The sequence below is a fragment of the Erythranthe guttata genome, chromosome 14 (assembly GCF_056151865.1).
Source record: "Erythranthe guttata isolate IM_541 chromosome 14, IM_541, whole genome shotgun sequence".
Classification (NCBI taxonomy): domain Eukaryota; kingdom Viridiplantae; phylum Streptophyta; class Magnoliopsida; order Lamiales; family Phrymaceae; genus Erythranthe; species Erythranthe guttata.
This window is the reverse complement of record NC_142546.1, coordinates 10,956,662-10,969,191: the sequence shown is the minus strand read 5'-3', so window position 1 is coordinate 10,969,191 and position 12,530 is coordinate 10,956,662. Positions and strand designations below refer to the sequence as shown.

General features: G+C 35.3%; 1 pseudogene; it reads left to right on the top strand.

Annotated features, from left to right (window-relative positions):
• Positions 1 to 388: 388 nt before the first annotated feature.
• LOC148765180 (secreted RxLR effector protein 161 pseudogene) lies at positions 389 to 1,114 on the top strand (annotated as a pseudogene).
• Positions 1,115 to 12,530: the final 11,416 nt, after the last annotated feature.

Here is a 12,530-nt window from a genome sequence, read left to right as displayed (position 1 = left end):
CAAACTACAGCGATCCATTTATGGATTGAAACAACCATCCCATAGTTGCAACATTAGTTGAGAAGAACCTGGAGGAACCTTGTGTATACAAGAAGGTTAGTGGGATGTAAGTGATATTTTTAGGGCTTTATGTCGATGACTTTCTACAGATTGGGAATGACGTAGGAATGTTGCAACAAACGAAAGCATGGTTGTCCACATGTTTCTCAATGAAGGATTTGGGAGAAGCATCTTACGTATTAGGAATACGCAGCATAGAGATAGAGCAAGAAAGGTGCTTGGCTTATCCCAAAGCCTGTACATAGACACCGTTATGAAACGGTTTAGCATAGAAGAATCCAAGAAGGGATTCTTGCCAATTTCCCATGGGGTTCGTCTCTCGAACTCCATGTGTCCTCAGACACCTAGTGAAATCGAGGAGATGAATAGTACGCCTTATGTTTCTACCTTAGGAAGCATAATATACGGCATGCTATGTACAAGACCCGATTTTACGTATGCTGTGAGTGTCGAAAGAAGATATCAGTCTAACCCCGGTCCAGCTAACTGGAAGGTTGTGAAAGATATCCTCAAGTAATTACGAAGGACTAAGGACATACTTTTGCTCTATTGGGGTGCCGAGTTGAAATTCGAGGGATTTACCGACTCTAGTTTTCAATCGGATGTGGATGACTCAAAGTCAAACTCGGGATTTATATTCACGCTTAATGGTGGTATCATGTGTTGGAAGAGTTTCAAGCAATGCACGACGGCAGATTCCACTACCGAAGCTGAGTATAATGCAGCGTCCGAAGCTGCAAAAGAAGGGACTTGGATAAGGAAATTAATCCAAGAGTTAGGTGTCATTCCTAATGCTAATGATCCAGTATCGTTGTACTGTGATAACACAAGAGTTGTGGCATAAGCTAAGGAGCCGAGATCTAATCAGAAGACCAAGCATATTCTGAGGAAGTATCATGTGATCCGAGAGATCATTGATAGAGGTGAAGTCAAAGTAGAACGAGTCACCTCAGAAGAGAACGTTGCAGACCCCTTCACGAAGCCTTTACCAAGATCGGTCCACGAGAAACAACGAGAGTCGATGGGATTACGATTTATAGGTAGTTGGCTTTAGGTCAAGTGGGAGATTGTTAGAGTAGGTGACCAACAAGCCAACTTGTTGTTGTGGTCTTTCCATTTATTCTTGTAATAAATAATCCTTTTTCGTATTAATGATTAAACACCTTGGCATTCTATATCTTTGTCATTGTTTCAAACATAGATATAGTCCTTACAGTTATTACAAGTACTTGTAATTGTTCTTTTAGGATCGTGAGATATTTACTTAAGTATTATAACTGTTAAACGTGTTCCTAGTCGAAGGGTTACGCCACCAATGAGGATATCGGCCTTTCCTCTTAAGAGACTACCACTTAGTGTATGTGTATTGCATCTCATCAGTAAACTGTATTGTGATACCGGCATGCATAAGTGGGTGCTCGTAAGTTGACGATTTCACTGAACTCCCTCACCCTAGAAATCTCTAAGTGGTTTTCAATAATCCAGTAGAGATCTCTATGGTATAGTTGTACACCATTAGTCTTTATGGCCTAGACATCTCCGTGACTTCAGTAGAGGACCAGCTGCATCGTGACATGTCCCTGAGTTCCACCGAGAACCGCCCCAAGGGCCAGTGTTTGTGCAGTCTGAAATCTAGTGGGAGGTATGTGCATTGTAGTCGGGGATTCGATCGTTAGAATAGTCTTGGATGTCCTATGTGTTCTCATGGTTTGTAATCTCAAGTCTCTGGCCAGAGCTGTCTAAGTGATGGTTAGAGAATTCGATTCTCTAAGTCATGCACGTACCGATTACAACACTTAGAATGATCGCACAGTTATTGAACAACTAAGAAGGTCTCGATGAATCAATGCCTCTAGTTCAATCGGGACATATGAATCGAAGGGATTGTACTGTATGTTAACTATATCAAAAGGTTCTTGCGGGTACTTCATTTGTATCAAGGGAATCATGAAGCATAATTGCTAGACGCCAATCTTGATTCGTTCGGTGATTAAGTTGAAACGAGCTTCATCTTAATCATAACTCTAGGGACGAGTTTAAACCACAAATTAAAGGGTTGTGGACCCACGGCTAGCTTACACCTGAACCATCGAGGGCCACACTGCTCGTGCACTCGAGTTCTTGGAATAAACGGTCAATGATAAACATGTTTAATCTTTGCATGGTTGGAAGTTAATCTGATTGAGTCCAACATTCGTAATTTGGAATTATGAATGAGAATTAGAAAAGGAAAAGAATAGGCGAACATCTTAGTGAACTTTGTAAATTGGGAAGTTTCCAAATTTAGAAAGTCCACTAAATTAGAATTTCCACTTTTAGAAATTGGAAATCAAGAATTGGCACTCGTAATGACGAGGACGTTTCAATGATTCTGAAAATGTAATCGTTACAATTTTCCGATGATTTAGTTGTGAGAAACGAGCGAGTAAAGACTAACGAACTTAAGTTGTTGGGCCCGGTCCAACTTTAGCCCGTTAGTGCTTTTATACAGGACATTATAAATACTAGATTTTTAAGTCTTGCACAAAACAATAAAATAACACAACACAAAATAAAAATAAAAACCCTAGCCGCTCTCTCACACTCTCGGCCGATCCTCCCCCCTCCGCCGCCGCCGGAATTGTCCTCACGCCCCGATTACAATTGGTAGTATCTTTCCTTTGTCTTTTTCTTTCGTCTATTCTGACTTTTGCGTATCTAGTGCCACGTATTTAGTTGATCTCAGTATACAAGGTGAAATCCGAGAAGAGGAAGACCGAGGAGTCGAATTGCCGAGAAGCCGTCGTCGAAGCACCGCCGCACTCGCCCCCAGACGCCGCCCAAAGAGTGCACGTGGATCTCACGCACCGCCGTCATTGAGCTGTACCGCTGTTGCTCCTCCCGACTGCATGGATTGGTTTCCGGGGCAGTTTGCTTCGATCCGAGAGTTTTCCCTCACGCTTCAAGAGGTATTTTTCGGATCCGATTTTATTAGGTAATTTAATTAGATTAAATTACATGTTTATATTCGCAGTATGATTTTTTGTGAATTGCTATATGTAATCGTTTATATGAAATTCATGATTTACTGCGAGCATGCAATGTGATTTAATGTCGAATTAAGTATACGCATGTTGTCTTTAATTTTCGTTGGATGCGTTAAGGTACGCAATTAATTGTTTAATATGAATTGATCATGTGATTATGTGAATTAAATTGTTTATTTCATGTAATATTTTTTATTTTCCGCTGCGTACACGTGTCTGATTCCCAACAAAAGGTTTATGCTTTCACATCTCGCAAATCTACACCACGCTACGATCCCCTTCTTGAGTAGTGTAAAACACCAAGCTTTCGGAATCAAAGGGACTCTATAATAACTTGTATATTTTGGCTCTTTGATAATAGGAAAGAGATAGGACAAAAGTCGGGTTAACAATTCATTCTCGGGCTTCCCAATAGTTGAATTGAAGGGTTTACAAGAGGAAATTGTACCCCTTTTTCCCAACTTGGGGTGGTATTGTAACACCCCGCCCTTTCGGATAACTCGTTTTATATTTTTATTATTTTTCATAAGTAGATTTTACGTTTAGAAATTTTATGTGTGCTAATAGGATAATTTATTATGAGCTAGCATAATTAAACATGCATTCTTGATGTATTTTATGTGTGACTTAAATTATGTGATTAGTCGATTTATTAGGATCGAATATTTGAAAAAATTTCACACGAAAAATAACTAAATGAAAATTTTCATATTTTTATTAGATTATTGCATTCTAGAATTTAATTTGGATAGTTGGAATATATTTAGGTATACACTAAATTTTTAGAAAAAGAATAAATTCATGCATATTAGATAATTAAATGAGTGAATAAACTTAGAAATAATTTTTTCCCCACTCTTCTTGTAATTTCGGCCATGTGGAGACACACATGGATTTTCCATGTGTACAATTCTTTAATGTAGAAAGACTCATTAATTGGGAGAATTGAAGGCTTAAGTGGCTTGTACCTTCTTCATTGAGAATGGTACTTCACTTTACCTTTTAATTCAAGACCCACTTTCTCTCTCTTTCCACCTAAGCATTTGAATCCCATTCTCTTTCTTCTTCCTCTCTCCCTAAATTCGGCCATCACCACCATCCCCTCACCAAGACTCCATTTTTACTCAAGCTCAAGCCATAGAACCATCTCCAATCCAACCCACCTAAAGAGGAAATTCCAAGAACACCCCCAAATGCTTGCAAAGCTCTATAAATAGAACCCAACACCCAAATGAATTTTCATCTTCTCCACCATATCTTAAAGCTCTTAAGAAAACATCATTCTCTCTCTTCTTCTCTTCCATTTCGAAATTATTAGTGTAGGAAGCTCAAAATCTCTCCTCATTTCCAAAAAGAAGTTTCTTCAACTAGAAGTGTAAGAAAGCTTTCATTTTTCTTCTTCCTTTTCAATTTCGAATATTCCCTAATGTTTTCTTCTAATTTCTTTATAATTTCTTCAAGGTTCTTGTAGTGGGTTATTCAATCCACCAATTCCTTCATATTATCAAGAGAAACTAGTTGAGAATTTCATATTCTTGCTACAAGTGATTCTTCACCAATATTATTTCTTCTTTCACCCTCTTTGTTCTTAATGGCCGAAAATTTGGAAAGTTATAGTACTTAACTTGTTTATTGTTAGATCATCCATGCATGTAAGAATCTAAGCTTTAATTGATATAATCTTGAAGAACTAAGAATAATATTGTAATTTATTTTTTTATGTATGTATGTATATATATATATATATATATATTAGACCTGCGTGATCTTAAGGAAACTTCGATCCATGGTTTTCGTAAACCTGCGTGGTCGAAGAAAGTACTTGATCCATGGTTTATTTGCAATCTATATGTGATATATATAAGTATATGTTTCTATGTTTATATATATCGACCTACGTGGTTGTAAGTGTACTCCCTCCGGGTCGAGGAAGCTTACGATCCATGGTTTATGATCTATGAGTAATAAGATAATATACGAAGATAAAAATCGAGATCATGATTAATAAAAATGAAATTTTGTGTGATTGAATTGTTGATGGTTCGAATATTTTGGAAAGAAAATGAAATAAACGGAAATTTGGTGCTACTTTAAAGAAAACTTCAAGTCTCTTGAGAAAGAAGGCTTGAACTTTAATTAATAAAACTTGGAGATAGTAATTATAAATAACCGAATGCTTTGAGTTGTTTCGCTATATGTGATCTATGCTCTTTGCTTGAGTTGTTATGTGTCTTACTTGCTTTTGTGATTTTGTGACTAAACTATGTGCCTTTGTGAAATATGTGGAAATATGTGTGCTTATGTGAAAGCTAACTTTGAATATGTGAAATGAAGAGTATATACTAACTTCACTTGCACGTTTTTAAAGTTGGAAAATCTTGTAAAACATAGATCGAATAAGCACGGGGTATGAGGGGCCGGTACCCCAAAGATGAGATGAAGAGTGTGTGGTTTGATTCCACTTATGAAACGGGTTCTAAATAAATGAAGGCTTATTGTCTATGGTTTTACTTGATTTTTCAAAGGATATCCGAACGAAAATGTTTTTCTCACACAGCAAATCAAGTTGCTTGAATTGAATGAAATTATGTGCTAACCTCACTTGCACGTTTTTAAAATTGGAAAGTCTTGTAAAACATAGATCGAATAAGCACGGGGTATGAGGGACCGGTACCCCAAAAATGAGATGAAGAGTGTGTGGTTTGATTCCACTTATGAAACGGGTTCCAAATAAATGAAGGCTTATTGTCTATGGTTTTACTTGATTTTTCCAAAGGATATCCGAATAAAAATGTTTTTCTCACACACCTAGTGAACTTGCTTGAAATTAATGAATGTATGTGTAAAAGAATGACTCCCTTGTAAGGGATCTCCTCTTATTCCTTATGAAATGATGAAAGGAAGGTCTAAGAGGTAAATCGAAAAGTTCTAAGAGGTAAACCGAGAAGGTAAAGGTAAATCGGTAAATTTTCTTAAGGAAATAGTGATTGAGGTATATGTATACTTGTATATGTATGACTATATAATTCCTTTTCTAAGTGTATTTGATGTTCTATGGAATTCTCATTGAGTCTCAAAGACTCATATAGGTGTTGAATTGCTTGTAGGATTACCCGATTTCGAGCCCGAGGATCGTGGTTGAAGTTGAGTTCGTGGATCGGGAGAAAAGTTCATATGGAGGCATGGTGGATTTTGGGTGCTCTTAATATACTAATGTAGTTTTATTTGTACACTTTGCTTTTAAAGACATTCGACACCGTTTTAGGTGTTTACTATCGTTCCCTTCCGCCTATTGGAGGAACTTACTATTGAAGCAGAATGTGTAATGTGACATAGGATTAAGATTACCTATTTTGATATATGTTATGATAATTCCTCGAAAACTTATGTAACTTTAGGGCAAGTTTTCCTAAAAACCTTATAAAATGTCCATCGGCTAGTTATGTGTTGTGTTCTGCCTAGTAGTTTAATAATTCGTGTTAATTATCTCTTGCATACATTACTGCATGAAATTTTACAGCATCATAGGTCTATTTATTAGGTTCACGTTGATAGGTATTTTGCATTATTTGGATAAGCCATGAATTAATTACGAATTGTTTACCAACTCTTCTCTGAAACAGAGTCATTGTAGTATTTACAACACAATACGAAGTTTTTCTCACTCAAAAATATTTATTCCACTTGGTATAAACTCCTAACTTACTAATGTACTTTAGTATAGAATTTTATGATTTTTGAGACAGTAGGGAATTTATAAAGATTTTTCAAAGGTCACTCCCCTACTTTAGATTTTCAAACTGTATAGTTGTACCATTTTAATTATTCCTTTCAAATGGCTCAAGGTATTTAAAAACTGTTTTTACTAGGTTATTTTGGTCCTTATTAGAGCATGTGGTAAAAATTTCAAGTGTTTTGCATGAGCGGTTAGAGAGTTATTAATTTTTTTAATTGATAGATTGAAACTGTCCAATATTTTCTCACTTTGCTAAAATGGGACTTAATCTCTAGTCATGCATGCATAGTTTGTGAAATTGATTAAGTGAATACTGTTTGGTAATATGTGGACACTCTTCCTCTGATTTTCAAAGAAAAATTAATGCGTAACTTTCTATTGGTAGAAGGTGATTTCTAAAACGAGCATTCCACACTCATTATTTTCTATAAGTCTTCCGCTATCATGTTCTAAAATACTAATTAGGTATAACTAGAAAATGGGTGTCACAGGTATCATCGGACTTTTAGTAATTATTCCACCCCTAAGGACTTTGTTATCCTTCTCGATACTGGAGATTTTCAATAATTAAGAATTTAATTGTACATATGCTCTCCACATGATTTTCTTGTTTTATATATTTAAGTAGAACTTATTTTACGGACTTTTAATTTTGAATTCTATGTCCTCTTTTCGACATTTCATTCCCCTTGCTTCCCAAAGTAGGATCATAAATCAACAATAAGCATAGAGGGAATAATAAATCAAGAATTTCTCCACTTTTCTACCCATTTCATTAAGCTACAGAATGAACGCCGATTCTTAAAGGTTTAATCAAGGTTCTAGAGATAAATTTTTGAAATTAGAAATGGATTCAAGGTTCCATTGGATAACAAAAATATTCAAATCATCTTTTCTATTAAAAATGACTTCAGAGGGACCTATAGTAAATTCCACAAGCAAATGTGACATAGTATAATTTTTTCTTCATTCACTACTATGCTCAAGAATTATGCAACTCATAATTAAATTCCTATTTTCTAAGACAATTTACTCTTAATTCATAAAATATATACATCCTTTACAATTTGTAATCACAATCTAAATATTATCAAGCCTCGTTGCCGAACATCGGTCAACAACCTAGACCAAAAAATGCATGCTCTAAAAATAGTTCAATATGAAGATGAAAAGAATACTAATTAAATGCAGAAATGAATAAACTTAACTAAGAGATTTGTGCACCATGGAACTTAAAAATAGTATCAAGTCATGACAATGAAAACATCTAAACGAAATAGAGAAGACACGTATTTCAAATTAAGTGCGAAAACAATAAAAATAGTTATAAAACAACAAAAAAAAATATCGAAATGCAATTTTTTTATGAAAAGGAAAAAGACAGAAAAGAAAAAGAAATAACCAAATATATGTAATAGTAAATCCTAGGATCTCAATCAGACTTTGTGGTCTACGGATCATTTATTGTCCCTAGAAGGAAGGGTGACTGATGCTCCGGCTGGAAGGCATGTTGATGGTACGAGATCGGCATATTGAAATAAGGCTCCTCACTGTATTCTATTTTGAACCCCAAGGCAAACTTGTTTGTAATCCGGTCAATCTTGTGCTGGAACAAGCTTGACTCTCTATATGTGAATTCTAGTTTCGGCACATGGATCTTCACTGAATCTTTTTCGATGGGCGACGATGGATCGGCTTGTGGGACATGTATCTCCTTGTGTTCCTTGGATGCATCCACCTGATCTTCAATCGAATGCTCTTGGGATGTGAACAAATTATCTCGTTGTCCATGATTTGAATTGACCTCATTATAAAAAGCATCCCTTATACTTTAGACTTAATTACGTAGGCCTTCTTGTACAACTCTGTGATAATCTATGGGTACACGAAATACTCCCAACATCTATTGCTAGTACGAGAGATGATTTATTAATGAACACACCCACACTGAAACGCTACTCAATCAGATGCGATTTAAACGCGGGCTTGGGGATTTTTTCCACCTTACTGTGAGAGTTTTTCATCAGCCTCTGGAGCATGACTCATAATACAACGTGATATGGGACCTTTAGTCGTTTTTCCTTGAAATGAACCTTGAGCCCTAGTCCTTTCGTCACCCATTTCACCAACATAACAAAAGGAAATTATGTGATAGTATTTGCATATGGATCCCCTCTTAGGTACTATTCGCACACAAGGTTAACCTATCATTCTATGGCCTCATTATGAGCACTACATTAGTAGCCATATGTTCAAAAGTGACATAACAGTCTAGAACTTGTGTTGCTCTATATCCCTATTCTCATGGGCGTAGAGCCCACTATAAATATTGCAAGAGAAGGACGATGGCCACCTTCGGAGATCCCTGCCTTGTTTCTGCACTGGCTTCTTATTCTTCAAGGTGCATTAAAGAATTCAATGCCTGTGAATTTGTGTAAATGATTATAAGTAAATATAAAATCAGAGATTTCTTTCAAATTAACAAAAACTTGTGCTGAGAAAGATTATACAGCAGAATATAAATTACACAAGTTTGAAATCATTAGCCACAAGTATATAACTTGTGGATGGTGCATTCATAGGATAAAAATAGTAATCAAAAGAATAAAAATGAGAAGACAAGATCTTCTCTTCTAAGAAGAAATCACATGGTGATTTCTTCGTAAACCAATTCCTACACTCTATGACAATATTGCTTAACAACTCTCTAGGAATACAAATTAGTATTAAAATGAATACAAATGAGAAGCAAAGATCGTTCTCTTCTACGAAGAAAATGAGAAGTTGATTTCTTTGTACACCAATCCCTAGAATCTATGATGATGTTGCTTAGTAGTGCTCAATGAATGCAAAGCAGTATTCAATGAATACAAAAAAGACACACAAAAAAGACACAATTCTGTAGTGAGAAATCCATACAGAAACAGGGTATTGTAAAAGATGTTCCAACATCCGCAACTCTGTGCTCTCAACTCTCTGCAAGAAAAGGTGAGAAATGAACTCAGTTCTTGTCCTATTTATAGAGTCCATGAGCTCCTTCCCATGCACGAAATAAACACAGTAGGAGAGATAATGAGTTAGTGGATTAATTAAACATGTGCTTAAATAATTACCCACCAAGCTAACAATAACCACCCACTAACTATAAATAATAAATCCGAATTAAAATAATAAATCCTATAAAAATAGTAAATTTGGAAATAAGAAAAGTTGATTTCAGAAATTCAAAACAATTAAATTATATCTGACTCAAAAATCAAATATTAAAAAATCTCCATCTTTTTGACTTTCTAATCAAAAACCAATTTTTCATCAACTCTATGCATGAAATAATTTGAACTCCCCCTGCATTAAACACTTCAAATATTCAAACTCCTCATGAATATCATATCACATATAATAATCAACCTTAATAGCACATATTGAAATACAAGGATGTTCTAAAATAGCAAAGGAGAGATCAAAAATAAATGCAGCAGTTCAAAAATTACATCCCACATATAACGACAAGTGGGATGATTTAAAATTGAACACTTGAACCACTGCTAGAACCGGTTCCATCGTCATCTCCCCATTTTTTATGAGAAAGGGCCAACTCCAATATTGCAATCATTCAATGTAATTAATAGCGCAATTAAAAATTCAGCAGAGCAAAATATATAATAGCCCAAATTAACACACTTTAATAAATAACTATGATAATCAAAGTGCCCAAACTAAAAATAGGGGCCAACACCCACGATTTTTAGCAAAATAAATATTAAGGAAAATTTAAAATCGTGATATATGAAAATCTCACTCCTTGCAAGAAATACCTGTCTGAAAATCTTAGAGAAATATATAATAACTTTTTTTTTGAATAAAAAAAAACACAAGGATTATCACAAATATTGGTAACACTGAAAAATAGCAATTTAGGCATTTTCTTTATTTCCGCACTCTTTGTTTTTTATCCTTTTATTTGATTGTGGAACAATTGATCCTGTTTCCCTTTTTTTTTTTTTTGAAAAACACTACTCTTATTTTCAATTTTAGAGTTTTCACATGGAACAGAATCACGGGTCAGCTTGAAAGATTCCTCAGCTACTCATTCCAACTATCAAAATAGAGGTGTTTGGCTCATGGTTTTGTGAAAAGTCAGAAAAGCCATATGTGTGTTAGACTCCACGTGGGAGTATGTGACCAAAATTAATTGGGAATTCTATTGAGATTCAATTTCCCACAATTACGATGTGTGGAATTGTTGGAAATAAAAGGAATTATATTTTCCTTTATTTTATTCAAACATACGTGTGAAACAAAAGAAACGAGAATTCGTTCTTCAATCTGATCTCTTGTATTTATCATTAATTGGTCTTTATTTGTTGACATTAATCAATATTTTATACCTTTTGGAATTTAGTTTAGATACGGAATGAGGTAGACTCATTTTCTCATACAACTCTATTGAACGTGAATAGGTGATTTCCTCTTTCTTGTACATGAGGTTTTTATTGAAGTATAAAAGAGAGAAAAAGAGTTCTTATTCGGCGTGCCTTTTTTTAGATAAAAAGATTTCTCTTTTTTTTCTCCTACGTGTTTTTTTTATCTAGAGAAAATCTGCAGAGAAAATATTTTGCTCTCGTTTTTTTTGCTCCACCATGAGTACGTGATTTTCATAGAAAATATATCAACTTCAAGGTAGACACCAAGGTTCAAGAATTGACACCAAGATTCAAGGATTATCACAAGTTTGCTTCGTCTATACAAAAAGAAGATCGGTTCTTCTGGAGAGGGGCTTAAACAGATCTCGGGAGGAGAGCGATCCGCCGACTGAAGTGATTAAGCGTTGAAGGGTGTTCAACTGAGCGGAGAGGAGGCTGGCATAATCGGAGTTACAAGTTTTGAGTATTGCACAAAAACGGCGTCAAGATAAAGAGGGAGTCTTTAATTTATTGTTTAAGTCCTAATATTGTGCTTGTAAAACAATAATACTGAATATTCGTTTTTTGCAGATCCTCATTGATGTAGGGTACAATTGTATTCAAACCACATTACATTTTTGTCTCGTTTATTTTTGTTTTTATAAACTGTGTTATAACGAAAAACAGAATCCGACACAAATAATTAATATTTGCACGAAATAAATTCTTACAGTTGACATCAAGAGCCTGTCACTAGATCTACTTAGTGAGATTTCGGGAATTAATTAATTTATTTTGTTACGTGCACATATGTTTCATCGTGAAGGAACATCTACAGTACGACCACCTCTCTTGGATGGATCAAATTACTCTTACTGGAAATTGAAGATGAAGATGTTCATCAAGTCCGTTGATGAACGAGCTTGGCGCGCTAACGTGACTGGTTGGACCCCTCTCATGGCAAAAGGAACATATGGTGTGAAGACAGTAAAACTAGAAGAAGCATAGAATAATGCGGAGATATCACTTGCCAGTTACAACTCAAGGACGATAAACTCAATTTTCATTTGCGTTGGTGACAATCAGTTCAAACAGATATCGTCATGTGAATAAAAAAAAGGGCATGGGAGATCCTACAATATGAAGGAACGTCAATTGTCCGAACATCTAAGCTGCAGATTCTTACCACCGGATTTGAGAATCTTAGGATGGAAGAAAACGAGATGATTGCTGATTTTTATGCAAGGTTGTGCGACATATACAACGAATCGTATGCACTCGTCGAACCATACTCATAAAGTAAAT